At 40.0% G+C, this 13,217-nt stretch overlaps 1 long non-coding RNA gene across 1 annotated transcript; it reads right to left on the bottom strand.

The window, feature by feature from the left end:
- Positions 1 to 5,430: 5,430 nt before the first annotated feature.
- On the bottom strand, positions 5,431 to 6,880 carry LOC141626329 (uncharacterized). The gene is made up of 3 exons (XR_012535929.1): positions 6,648 to 6,880; positions 5,978 to 6,140; positions 5,431 to 5,694 (listed from the first exon to the last, which is right to left on the bottom strand). It is a non-coding gene; the product is annotated as an uncharacterized LOC141626329 (long non-coding RNA).
- Between the last annotated feature and the right edge of the window lie 6,337 nt (positions 6,881 to 13,217).

Here is a 13,217-nt window from a genome sequence, read left to right as displayed (position 1 = left end):
ACGGCATTACGAAAATCATGATTAGTGGGCATAAGCAAATAGGAATGGTAAAGCACAAATGAGAGAGGAATTATTAGGTCAAACTGTCACACATCAACTCGACTCAAATGTAAGACAATTACAAAGTATAGACTCAAACAAGACAACCCTCTAGACTCCAACCTCCTGGTAGGACGACGATCATAATACGGTCCTAGTCTAAACCTGGCGGACTCTCGGGATGGACGACACCCGATTCGACAAACGATACCAAATCGTATCCAAGACTCGAAATATGGTACACCTAACCGTGCCCGAAAATCGAGTAACCTCAAGCGGAACCTTGTCACCTAACCGTGACCCCCGGTCCGAAGAGGCGGAAGGAAAAAATAGCCCAACTCGGAGACAATGGCACCTAACCGTGACCCAATGTCCGAGGGCAAATAAATAGGGAATGTCGAGTAGTCTCACAATGTAAAACGTCACACTCGGGTCCGAACAAGAACCATAACCATTTTGCATGTTCATAACATTAATGAGTCTTAAAGTAACTAATTATCGATAGGAAAGAAGATACATGCATAACTCAATCGTTATTAGAAGTCACAAGTGAAATAGAGCAAACAGGGGACTCCCGGTAAGGGTGGTGTACCGGCCGCCGGCCACCGGTGGGACAACATGCCAAAATCGAAATTTAATAAAACTTACAGTGCACTCCCAGCCGGTCAAGAGACCATTTCACGGTCCACCTACTGGGAATACGGCCAAATTTCAAAAACACATAAAACCTTGATGCACTCCCAGTGGTCAAGAGATGGGCCACGGCCATTCCGTCACCTACTGGGAATACGCCCAAAACTCAAAATCACCTAAAACCTTGAGTGTACTCCCCCGGTCACCCACTGGGACTCTGAGCTTACAAAATTATGTCCAAAACTTACAGAATCTCCCAATGGCCAAGAGATGATGCCGGCCACCTACCGGGACTACAAACACACGGGTTCAATGCAAAACACTTCCAAACCATTTGAAAGCAACAACAATCGTTTCCCATCAATTGTTTACGTATCCTAGCATGATTCTAACTCGGAAAAACAACATATTTGAGCATGTGAATGGGTAATTTCGGATTCAAGAGGTGAAGCATAAGATTTTCAACCAAACATGTGAGAATTGCAAACAAGCATGATATTCAACATCCAAATTAGCACTAATCATGAAAGATACAACTTTTAACATTCATATGAGATTATAACTATATAAAACCACACAATTTTAACATAAAAGTCGAGTAACCCATCACCGTTACCTTTTTGCACTTCAATCTTCTAAAGACTCGTCAATGATGTAGCTATCCTCCTCCGGGTTGTCCAAGTTCTCCCCTAAACACAAAAATAAAGATATTAAGTCAAGAATCCACATCCTTGAAAGATGGGAATTTCGAAAAAGAGGAAAAGATGGAAAATTTCTTACTTAGAAACAAGGGAAATGAGAAAAGGAAGAGAATGGCGCGAAAAGGAACGAGATTGGCGAAGAATTGAGTGAGTTATGGTGATTTTAGGGTTGAGAGCAAGGGTTTAACAATGGTGATGTGGTTGTTGGGAAATTTCAGAAATTAGAAGTGAGGGAGATGAAGTTGTGAGGGTTTAGTTGAGGTTTTGTGTAGAGAAAAGAGGAGAGAAAAGACCCATGAGTCAAGTTAAGCCCAATAACCCAAAATGAGTCGGTATCCACTAGAATTTTCGTCCCAAGTCTACTATAACTCGAGACGGAGAATAATATTATTAAAATCTACACTATTATTACCGTTACACGGCTATGACGATATTTTATGAAAATAAGCTTTAAATAATAATTATTTAATAAAAATTACTTAAAAAAAAATTTATTTAAAATATAAGGAAAGCGCGGGGTGTTACATACTTCCACAACATGACTCACGATATCATCCCAACTACATCATATACTCTCAATACTAACTCCATATTATCATAAAATAACCACAATATATGTATCTGTGTATATGAGGAGTTTTTGTTGAGGAGAGATTCTGAGTAGCCGCTTAGATCGTCTGATTTCGTGATTGCTTTCCAGGTAGGGTTTCCCTACTCGGTATTAATTACATGATGTGTGTGGTGGTTGTATTATGATTATTGATTAATTATATTTCTGGTGATTCTGACGGTTGTTGGTTTATATCGTTGATTGTTGATTGTTGTTGTTGTATAACTGTCTGTGATATTCGGGGCACGTCCCTGGCTGAGTGGAGTCACTTGCGGGAGTGGCTTCACGCCCTTGGTTCGCCTCCTGTGGAACCCGCCATAGGAGGGATGTGCACATTAAGGAAACTTGGGTTATTCGCTTAGTGGTTAATGAGCGGGAATTTGGTGGGTACGGCTGCGGTCCCCCAGTGGCGGTGTGGAGTACATGTTGCGATGGGTACTCTGGCAGGACTACACACTTTAGTGTGTAGTCAGTTGTGTGGAGATTGATTATGGAGACCGGAGGCTAATGTGTTGATTGAGCTGTTTGGCATTTGTTTCACTGTGGTTTGTATCGTGTAATTAGTACTGACCCCGGCACTAGTAGAAAAAGTCCCATTGACATCGGTTATTTTGCCCCATTTACATCGGTTTTGTTGCGATGTTTCTGGGGGCGACGTATATAGTATTTAACATAAACATCGGTTTTAAAACCGATGTTAATTGCATATAATATACATCGGTTGCTAGGTAAAACCGATGTTAATAGCATCTAAATTACATCGGTTTTGGACCAAAACCGATGTAAATATTACCTTATTTACATCGATTATAACTAAAACCGATGTATTTTAAATGTTACTCACATCAACATACATTTACAATTACGTCGGTTCTTAAAAACTGATGCAAATACTTCTTTTAATTCATTTGGGCATTACGGATTCAATAATTTACCCGCAATTAAATGTTGCATAAAATACAGTAGCGCCTCACATTCCCACACTATTAAAAGACACGCAAATGCAGTCAATATAACCCAGCCACCCAGGACTTCCAACAATTCAAACACACCCATCTATTATACTAAAAAGTATCATACATATTACAATTTCCTCCATTCATACGACACAAAATGTTAAATGTTTTCAATAGCAATTTCAAGGAATCTAAACCAATTACATTATTAGATACATCAGATGTTCTTTACACAATAAAACGACCAAAGCTCTCGAACCTCGTTCATTTGTTCAGTTGTCTTTATTTCCGTACCTAAAACACACTACATAAAAATGGACAATAATCAGGAGGCAGATGCAAGATTAGGAGGATTAGGAAGAGGTAGGCATTTTAAAAAAAAAATACGAATAATATTTATTTATACATTAAAATTCAAATGACGTCATTATCTAATAATAATAATAATAATAATAATAATAATAATAATAATAATAATAATAATAATAATAATAATGATAATGATGATGATGATACAACTACGAAGACAGCAAGTTAACAATATTACGTACTGGACGTTTTGAGCGTTCAGGTGGTGAAGTAGATAGGTTCTTAAAGAGCTTCACGGTAGTGCAAATACTACTACTACTACTACTACTACTACTACTACTACTACTACTACTACTACTACTACTACTACTACTATTACTAGTCTATTACTATTGTTCTACAATTTTTGACTATGTATGTGTGCTGCTAGGATGAAATTATGTTGTGCTTGCTTGACGGAACTTCCAGTTAGCGCTGCAAGCGATCTTCGTCCTTGACAGGGCATAAGAGCGTATAAAAATGAGCTGGATCGTGACATGTTCATGTTTTGCCTGGTCCAGAATCTGAAGTGGCTAATTCTTTTCAAAACCCCGTGAAAAAACATCATTTAAATGGTATTAATGGTAAAAGGACGCTAATTTATAGAAGCTTATCCTACATTGGCAAATCAATTGTAGTTCAAGGAGAATTTTGTATGGCTAGGTCATCTGTAATCACTTGCCCCTCCGTAATAATTACTCTGATTCTAGACCCAGAAGGAACATAAAATGGTCCATTCAGAGGGTGACATCAAGAGACTATTTTCATGCTAAGCCAAAATTTCACTAACTCAAACGGGCCAGTAATACAATAGAAAGGTCAAGAGTGACATAATATATTTTCACAAACGCCATAGACCTGATATCTTTTATCAGCTGTCACGTATCAGTAATACAAGAGTACATTTTACCATAAGTTTGAGTTATCTGAAAACCAAAACAAATAAAGAAAGCTAACCGTAAGATGATGAAGTATGGTAATCTTTAGATGCAAGAGCTTAGAATCCTACAAATTGCGGCACACTTTTCCATACTAGAGTGAGGTCTTAACTGGGACTGGAATCCACTTCCGCGATCTGAAAGAAGTACACAAAAAGCATTAAAGCTCTACCAAAAACTTGGAGCAGTCCTTAGAAGTATAGGAAAACAAACGTAGATGGATAGAATGTGTAATTAAATCACAGAATAACCTATTCACAATAATCAACACTATTAATACCAATTAAATACAAAGTTAACTCCAAAAAAAGGATCACATATGATTAAATTTGGGATGGAACAAGTGTCAAATAAACAACTAGTCACAAATAATTGAGAAAATAGGGTGTGCTACAACAAAATATTAGCTTGCAAAACCAAAGTTCATTCATGTACACAAAGAGATCAACGTCTTACACGTTTTAAAATCATGATAGTCACAAGTCACGATACTCCTCTAAGAAATTTGTTTTTCTAACCTACGTAAATTTTCTGTGTCGTGACTTAATAATCACAATCAATGCGAATACAAAATTTAAATGATTAAGATTATTACCTTAAATAGAAATCAATGATAAGCCCTCTTGACTCTGGCACAAGCTGCACAAGTCACATCCAACAAATAATATACACCAAAGATAATATGAGGAGAAGCCAAATGACAATAATAAAAAAATGTTTTCAACAAACCCAATGTCAGTTTTCAATGTCATTTTTCATTTTTATACTTGATATTTTCGTGTTGTACCTCTCATTCTTACACCATTGTTGCAACCACAATAACATTTACACAAAAAATAGGTTAAGTGGAACAAAATGCCATACTTATCTAAGCCTCTAAGGATCTCTTCATGCAGCTTACATCTAACATAGGACTAAGTGGAAGAGGCAACTTTTCAAATCAGCCATACATGTGAAATTATGACAGGAAATGGTCATGGTTTACAAAAGCGAACACTGTCAAAAGTTGTAACTATTCCCTCTGTCCCAATCATTTGTTAATCTTTGATTAAAATACCCATAACAATGAATATAAAAGGTAAAAAATGGCTAAGCAGAAAGAGTATATATGGTTTACAAATCAAAGTTCTAAGGAAATTGATTCAAGACTAACAACAAATGAAAATAGAAGATATGGAAGTAATAAATTACCTTCATCTTCCATAATAAGATATAAGGCTTGAGACCGGCAGTGAATGCCCGAAAACACTCACAGGCGGAGTTGTTAGTCAGATCCACATTGCTCAATCAATAAAAAAAAGAAGTTAAGCTAAAAACTTTACAGGTGAGAGTACCTATGAGAAGACAAAGATGCGATAAGGCTACTCATACCAAAAGACTTGAGACTAGCACTACCAGTGCCACTTTCCTCTTTCCTCTGAACTTGATCTCGAAGCCGCTGTCGATTTTTTGTTCTCCATAAGACAAACCTAGAATGCAACCAGGTATTTTCATAGAGACTTCAACCAATTATATATACTTCATAACAGTGCTTGCATAATCCAGCGATGTAGCGAGGGCAAAACAGAAACAATTGTAATTGGTAGGACACATACACCAATAGTTTTATTCTGAATCACTCTAATCGTAAAAGAGTAATTGTAGTTGCAGAAACTTGTCAAGCATTAACAATTTACAAATGACCCCATACAATTAGAAGAAACTTCTCAAAAACAAATAAGCAAGCATAATTCATTCCGTAAGCCAACTTACCAATATGATGATTAGAGCTCAAGAAATTTCCGACAATCAATCAGTCACCATAGAATATTTCTCCCATTCGCCATCAGAGAGGCCTTTGGACAATCGTGCAGATATCAAACCCATTGCGGAGAGAGTCCCGCATAGTTTGATCCCTCTACGCTTGCACCCCGACCTGCAACCAAATTATCATCAGAGTTACAATATTTGGTTAACATTAGAATAAGGTACTTTCTATTTTCCAATTGGTCTACAAACATATGATTCTTGTATCAGTTGCCGCAAAATCTATCAAAGGAGTCATTTCTTTAACAAGCACTACATTAATCGCTAGAGTAAGCATCTCACCACATCCAAAATCCAAACAGCTGACTAAACCCTAAAAAATCACCACACCAAGCAATTAGCCGCGTCTTATAGTCTGCAAGAGGTACAATCAGAATGGGGCATTCATTAATTAGAACAAAAACCCATCTAGAAAATGGTCGATTCGTTGTACTGACCTAACAAGTAACAACCCTTACTTATAATCTCATAAATCATTCAATTAAATTGTTGCGAGTAAAAATGGTGTTTAATTGAACATAACTAACATAGATTGTAGGATCAGTATTATGTTATTTTAAACATGACTCAAGTGAAACTCAATATAAACGATTAAAACGGGGGGAAAAAGACATACATCAATACAATGGTGGCTTTAACTCGTCGCTGTCGGAGTAAAAATGGTGGTGCAGTGCGAGAATGAGGGTAAAGCGCATCAACGTAACAACATATGTAGGGCGCAAGATATAAGGTGGTATCAATGGTGATTGAGGGTGGTGATGGGTAGGTTGAATGAAAGGAGGAGGTTGAGACTTGAGAGTGCCAAGTTATGAGTGAAAATGGACAGTCGTGTAAAAAGGAGAAGTTAGGGTTATCTATTGATGAGAACACTATTATATCGGTTATATACTAAAATCGATGTTAATGATATTTTCTTTACATCGTTTTCTTTAGATAATCGATGTAAATTAGAAACTGCACACATTTGACATCGATTTTTGTATGAACCGATGTTATTTATGAGCAATTAAATCGGTTTAGCTAAAAACGATGTTATTGGGGCGATGTCAATAGGACTAATTGTACTATTGCCCGTTTAATTGTTGTAAAAACGGTGGTGATCCATTCGGGGATGGTGAGCAGTTATTGAGCAGGTATGATTTGACGCATATGGGATAGCTAGGATGAGTCATCACGTGGCAGTTAGAAGAGTCTTCCGCTGTGTCAGACGATCTCTTTTAGTTGTGACAGTTTTATTAGTAGACCGTTTCTACTTTTAAATTATGTTTCTTCATTGTCTTATGATTATCATTGCCTCAGATAATCGAGATGGTGACGTTCTTATACCTAAGTGGTCCTGGTAACGCACTTGGAGTATGGGGGTGTCACAAAGTGGTATCAGAGCGACGATCCTGAAACCTGTAACCAATGAACCTAATGAACATAGGGAGTCAAATTAAAATGAACCCAAGGTAGAAGTTGTAGGAGCTAATGAAAAGGCTTGGGAGACGTCCTAAAGTCGCGAACTCGCCCTACAATTTTGAACCCGTCACATGGGGTACGTGTCGGGATCATATGTGTTATCTTCTTGTTTGAGTATCTATATAGTAACATGTGATGTGAATCGGTGGATGCATGAATGGGGAGGATAGGGACGTGGAATAAAGAAAAAGGAATGATGAGTATGTGATTTGTATGTTGAATGAATAAAGCATGTTGTTTGTTCTATAATGTGGCATGTTAGAAATACGTTAGTAGAGTTGTTTTGTTGAATATATAAAGAGTTGCATATATATATATATGTATGTATTGTTGTTGTTTTTGTTATGTTGGTAGCATAAAAGTTGTATATAATGTTGGGAAAGTAAGATGAACATGCGGGTAGTGTTTATGAGTTTGCATGGCTCGATCGAGTGGGTAGTTTACGTTTTCTGGGCAGAAGCAAGATTTTGGGTGCTCAATCGAGTAGGCAGGGAAACTCGATCGAGTGGGGTCAGCTCGATCGAGTGGGTAATAGGCTCGATCGAGTATGTGTTAGAAAAGTTTCTAGTCAGATTCTGGAGTCGAGGCTCTCGATCGAGTAGGAGGGGTAACTCGATTGAGTGGCCTCAACTCGATCCAGTGGGTTGAGGAGCTCGATCGAGTGGGTTTTATACAGGTGGTAAACATGTTTTGGGTTTTGGGTTATGGTATGAGTGTTTATGTCTACCTTTTCTTATATAGTTACAAGATGCCGCCAAAAAGAATCGCCTTGTATGCTAAAGCTGAGAGTATGACAGTGGATGACATAGTGAAGATGTTGGAGCACCAGGATGCTTTTACGGAAGCTTTGAAAAGAGTGGGGAAGGATAAGGATGCCGATCACTCCAAAATCAGCATTCACATAGCTAGGTTCAGTCCTAATGTGTATAAGGGAACCAGGGCGCCAATTCTGCTGGATAATTGACACAGAGAGATGGAGAATATCCTTGAGTTAGTTCATTGCCCAGAGGAGTTGAAAGTGTAACAAGTTGTGTTCTACTTGACGGAAGCGGCCGGTGAGTGGTGGGATAAGGTTAAGGTGGGTGCTAGGGAGATGTATATGAAGCAGGGGCTGCCTACAATACCTTAGGATGAGTTCAGGAAAGCTATGAGACATGAGTTTGTGCCGGAACATGTGAGGAGTAAGCCCAGGGAAGAGTTTAATGACTTTAAGATGACATCCGATATGACGGTAGCTGATTACTACCGCAAGTTTAATGAGAAATCCAGATATGCTAAGGACATGGGGCTGAGTGAGGAAAACTTAGCTTTGAGGTTTGAGAAAGGGTTGATCCCCAAGATTATGGAGAAGCTACCGGTGGGAGTCCTTACAGATGTAAAGGAAGTCTATGAGCGAGCTGGGAGGGCTGAGAGGTTGGTTGAGATGACCAAAGAGAGGGGTGATAAGTAGAGGAAAGCTGAGAACGAGGGTGGTGGTCAGTCCAGCTACAAGAAGAGTAACCATCATCAGGTGAGAGCATATTCATCAGGCGCGAGGTTTAGTGTTGGGGCTTCATATGGGCGTGGCCGTGGTAGTAGTGGTGGTAGTTGGGGTATGACCTGTTATAACTGTGGCGGTGTAGGCCACAAGAGACATGAGTGCACCAGAGCGTTGAGTGGGGGTTTCCAAAGGCCGTCACAGGGGAGTTTCTCACAGGGTCCTACACGGAGTTATGCTAGTAACAGGCCGGCTGGGTCATGGAACAACAGAGGAGGTCAGAGCAACAACGGTGGGACTAACCGCAATGGCGGTAATTCTTATCAGAAACCGGCTACAAACACCAACAACAACCAGGGGTCGGGTGCTAAACCGACTACCTCGGCTAATCTTGTCCGGGGAGGTGGGCGGAAGACTAGTGGCAAGTCATTTTTTTATGATGGAAAGAAAGCGGTGAGGATGATGCTCACGTTATCACCGGTACATTTCTTGTTAATGGAGTTTATACCTTTGTTTTGTTTGATTCGGGAGCGTCACAGTCGTTTATATCATCGAGTCATGTTAAAAGGTTGGGTTTGAGTGAGTATGAGTCTGTAAGAGAGGAAGTTTTTATACCTTCGGGGGTGTCTGTATCTTGTGGGAGGTTGTATAGAGGTGTGTCCATGATAGTTGGGCAAGTTGATCTACCTGTAGACTTGTTAGAGTTTCCTTTAGATTATTTTGAGATGATTGTCGGGATGGATTGGTTGGGAAAGTACAAGGCTAAGATAGATTGCCATCAAACGAGAGTTTCTTTGAGAGGTCATAAGGGGATTAGTGTGTCTTATCGTGGGTTTGTTATCAAACCCAAAGTTAAGTTGATTGCAGCAGTGACCTTGAAGTCCTATTTGAGGAAGGGGTGTCCGTTGATCTTGTGCCATGTGAGGGATCATAGAGTGGAGAGTCCGACAATTGAGCAGATACCAGTGGTGGGAGAGTTTCCAGATGTCTTTCCAGAGGAGATTCCGGGGTTACCACCGAAGAGGGAGATAGATTTTAGTGTTGAGCTGAAACCGGGGACGGGGCCAATTTCTAAGGCACCGTATCGTATGGGTCCTAAGGAATTGGAAGAGTTAAGGAAGAAATTGGATGATCTGATTAAGAAGAGATACATTAGACCTAGTGTATCACCGTAGGGAGCGCCAGTTTTGTTTGTGAAGAAGAAAGATGGGAGCTTGAGGTTGTGCATCGATTATAGGGAGCTGAACAGAGTAACAGTAAAGAACAAGTATCCTTTGCCAAGGATAGATGATTTGTTTTATTAGTTGAGTGGTGCAGCAGTCTTTTCTAAGATTTATTTACGGTCAGGATACCATCAGGTGAAGATTAGGGAAGAGGATATACCAAAGACAGCTTTCACATTGAGGTATGGTCATTATGAGTATGTGGTGATGCCGTTTGGGTTATCTAATGCACCTGTTGTGTTTATGGATTTGATGAACCGGGTCTTCAGTCAGTTCTTGGATAAGTTTGTGGTGGTTTTTATAGATGACATCTTAGTCTTTTATAAGACTAAAGAGGAGCATGAGAAGCATTTGAGGATTGTGTTGCAGACCTTGCGATATAATGAGTTGTATGCCAAGTTGTCCAAGTGTGAGTTCTGGTTAGAGGAGGTTGCTTTTCTGGGGCATGTGATTTCAAAGAAAGAGGTTGTTGTGGATCCTACAAAGATTGAAGCATTTACCAAGTGGGAAGCACCAAAGAATTTAACCGAGATCAGGAGTTTCTTGGGTTTAGCAGGATATTATCGACGGTTCGTGAAATATTTCTCCAAGATTGCTAGACCTATGACAGATTTGATGAGGAAAGAGAACAGGTTTCGTTGGGATGACAGTGTTGAGACGGCGTTGCAAACATTAAAGGAGCGATTAACCACAACTCCAATCTTGGCATTGCCTGAAGGGAGTGAGTAGTTTGAGGTGTATACAGATGCCTCAAAGAATGGGTTGGGTTGTGTGCTGATTCAGAATCGGAAAGTGATTGCCTATGCTTCTAGGAAATTGAAGCCGTATGAGGAGAACTACCCTACACATGATCTAGAGTTGGGTGCAGTTGTGTTTGCTGTTACGATTTGGAGGCATTATCTATATGGGGCGACCTTTAAGGTATTTTCTGATCACACGAGTCTCAAGTACATCTTCACTCAAAAGGAGTTGAACATGAGACAGAGTTGGTGGATGGAGTTGATTGGGGATTATGACATGGATATTATATACCATGAAGGGAAAGCCAATGTGGTTGTAGATGCTTTGAGCAGGAAGAGTGTGCATTCCTTATGCACAACTATATCTTTGATGAGATTGAGAGATGAGGTGGGGAAGTTCGGGATATGATCCAGAAAGGGGATGCTATGGGAGATTTAACAGTGCAACCAGAACTTTATGAGGAAATTCGCAGTAAACAGGCGTTGGATTCCAAGATTTTGGAGTGGAGAGCTGGAGTAGGGAAAGAGACAGTGTCTAGATTCTCTATTCATACAGATGGTAGTATGAGATTTTATGGGAGGTGGTGTGTCCCTAATGATGAGGAGTTGAAAAAGATGATCATGACAGAGGCTCATTGCACACTATACTCGGTACATCTAGGCGGTGACAAGCTATACAAAGATTTGAAAAGAATTTATGGTGGCCTAGGATGAAGAAAGAAACAGCTGAGTTCGTGGCTCGTTATTTGACATGTCAGAGAGTGAAAGGGGAGCAGCGACGACCACAAGTTAAGATTCAGTCTCTTGACGTACCTAAGTGAAAGTGGGAGTCCATTTCTATGGATTTTATCGTGGGTTTACCGAAGAGTCAACAGGGTAATAACATGATATGGGTTATAGTGGATCGATTGACCAAGTCAGGTCATTTTGTGCCAATGAAAGATACATGGACTAAGACACAGTTAGCTATGGCTTATCAAAGAACGTGGTTCGACTGCATGGGGTGCCTAAGGACATAGTATCTGATAGAGATTCGAGATTCATCTCACGGTTTTGGAAAGAGTTGCAGGAGTCTTTGGGAACTACCTTAAAGATCAGTACAACATTTCATCGTGCGGCAGATGGCTAAATGGAGAGGACCATCAAGACTCTAGAGGATATGTTGCAAGCTTGTGTTATGGATTTTGGTGGTAACGGGGAACAGAGGTTTGATCTGATTGAGTTTTTTTACAACAACAGCTATCACACCACTATTGGCATGGCGCCATTTGAGGCTTTATATGGGAGGAGATGTAGGAGTCCGATTTGTTGAGACGATAGTGGTGAGGCAGTGGTTTTAGGACCATAGATGGTACATGATATGGTGGAACAGATTAAGCTGATCAGACAGAGGATGAGAGTAGCCTAGGATCGACAAAAGAGTTATGCTGATCTACATCGCCGGGATATAGAGTTTTAGGTTGGGGACAAGGTTCTTTTGAAAGTGTCTCCTATGCATGAGGTCATGAGGTTTGGTAAGAAAGGGAAGCTGAGCCAGAAGTTCATAGGACTGTATGAGATCATAGATCGTGTGCGTGAGGTTGCTTATCGGTTGGCTTTACCGTCTACTTTAGATAGAGTGCATAATGTGTTTTATGTTTCTCAACTGCGAAAGTATGTTAGTGATCTATCACATGTGTTAGAGGTAGAGAACATAGAGCTGGATGAGTCCTTGTCTTATCTTGAGGTGCCTAAGCAGATTCTTGATCGAAAGGTTAGGAAAACTAGACATGGTGAGATAGTGTTGCTTAAGGTTCGTTGGTCTAACCAGGAGGTTAAGGAGGCTACATGGGAGGCGGTAGAGGCTATGAGGGAGCGGTACCCGTCTCTTTTTGATCAGGTATGTATGGTTACGGGGACGTAACCTTGTTTCTTTTAGGGGGGTAAGAGATGGTCGCATAGAGTTTTTACATGTTTTTATGTTGGTTTTGAGTCGTATAGAGTTGTTTTGAGTCGGGTTGTGTTGGTTTGGAAAGTATGTTTTGGAGTTTATGTTGAGTTTTGTTCATGTTGTTGTGTTGGGAGGATGTTAGTGTGCCTTTGTTTTGGTTGTGGTTTGAACTTCGGGGATGAAGTTCTTTTTAAGGAGGGAAGACTGTAATACCACGGTTTTATGTGTCTTGGGGTACTCTATCGAGTAGGGCTTACTCTGTCGATTGAGTTGGATTTTATGCAAAACAGTAGTCTGCCTGTAGGGTACTCGATTGAGTAAGCCTGGTACTCGATCGAGTAAGGGTCACTCGATC

The sequence above is a fragment of the Silene latifolia genome, chromosome Y (genome assembly GCF_048544455.1).
Source record: "Silene latifolia isolate original U9 population chromosome Y, ASM4854445v1, whole genome shotgun sequence".
NCBI lineage: Eukaryota > Viridiplantae > Streptophyta > Magnoliopsida > Caryophyllales > Caryophyllaceae > Silene > Silene latifolia.
The sequence above is the reverse complement of the archived record's forward strand: the minus strand, read 5'-3'. Positions and strand labels throughout refer to the sequence as shown.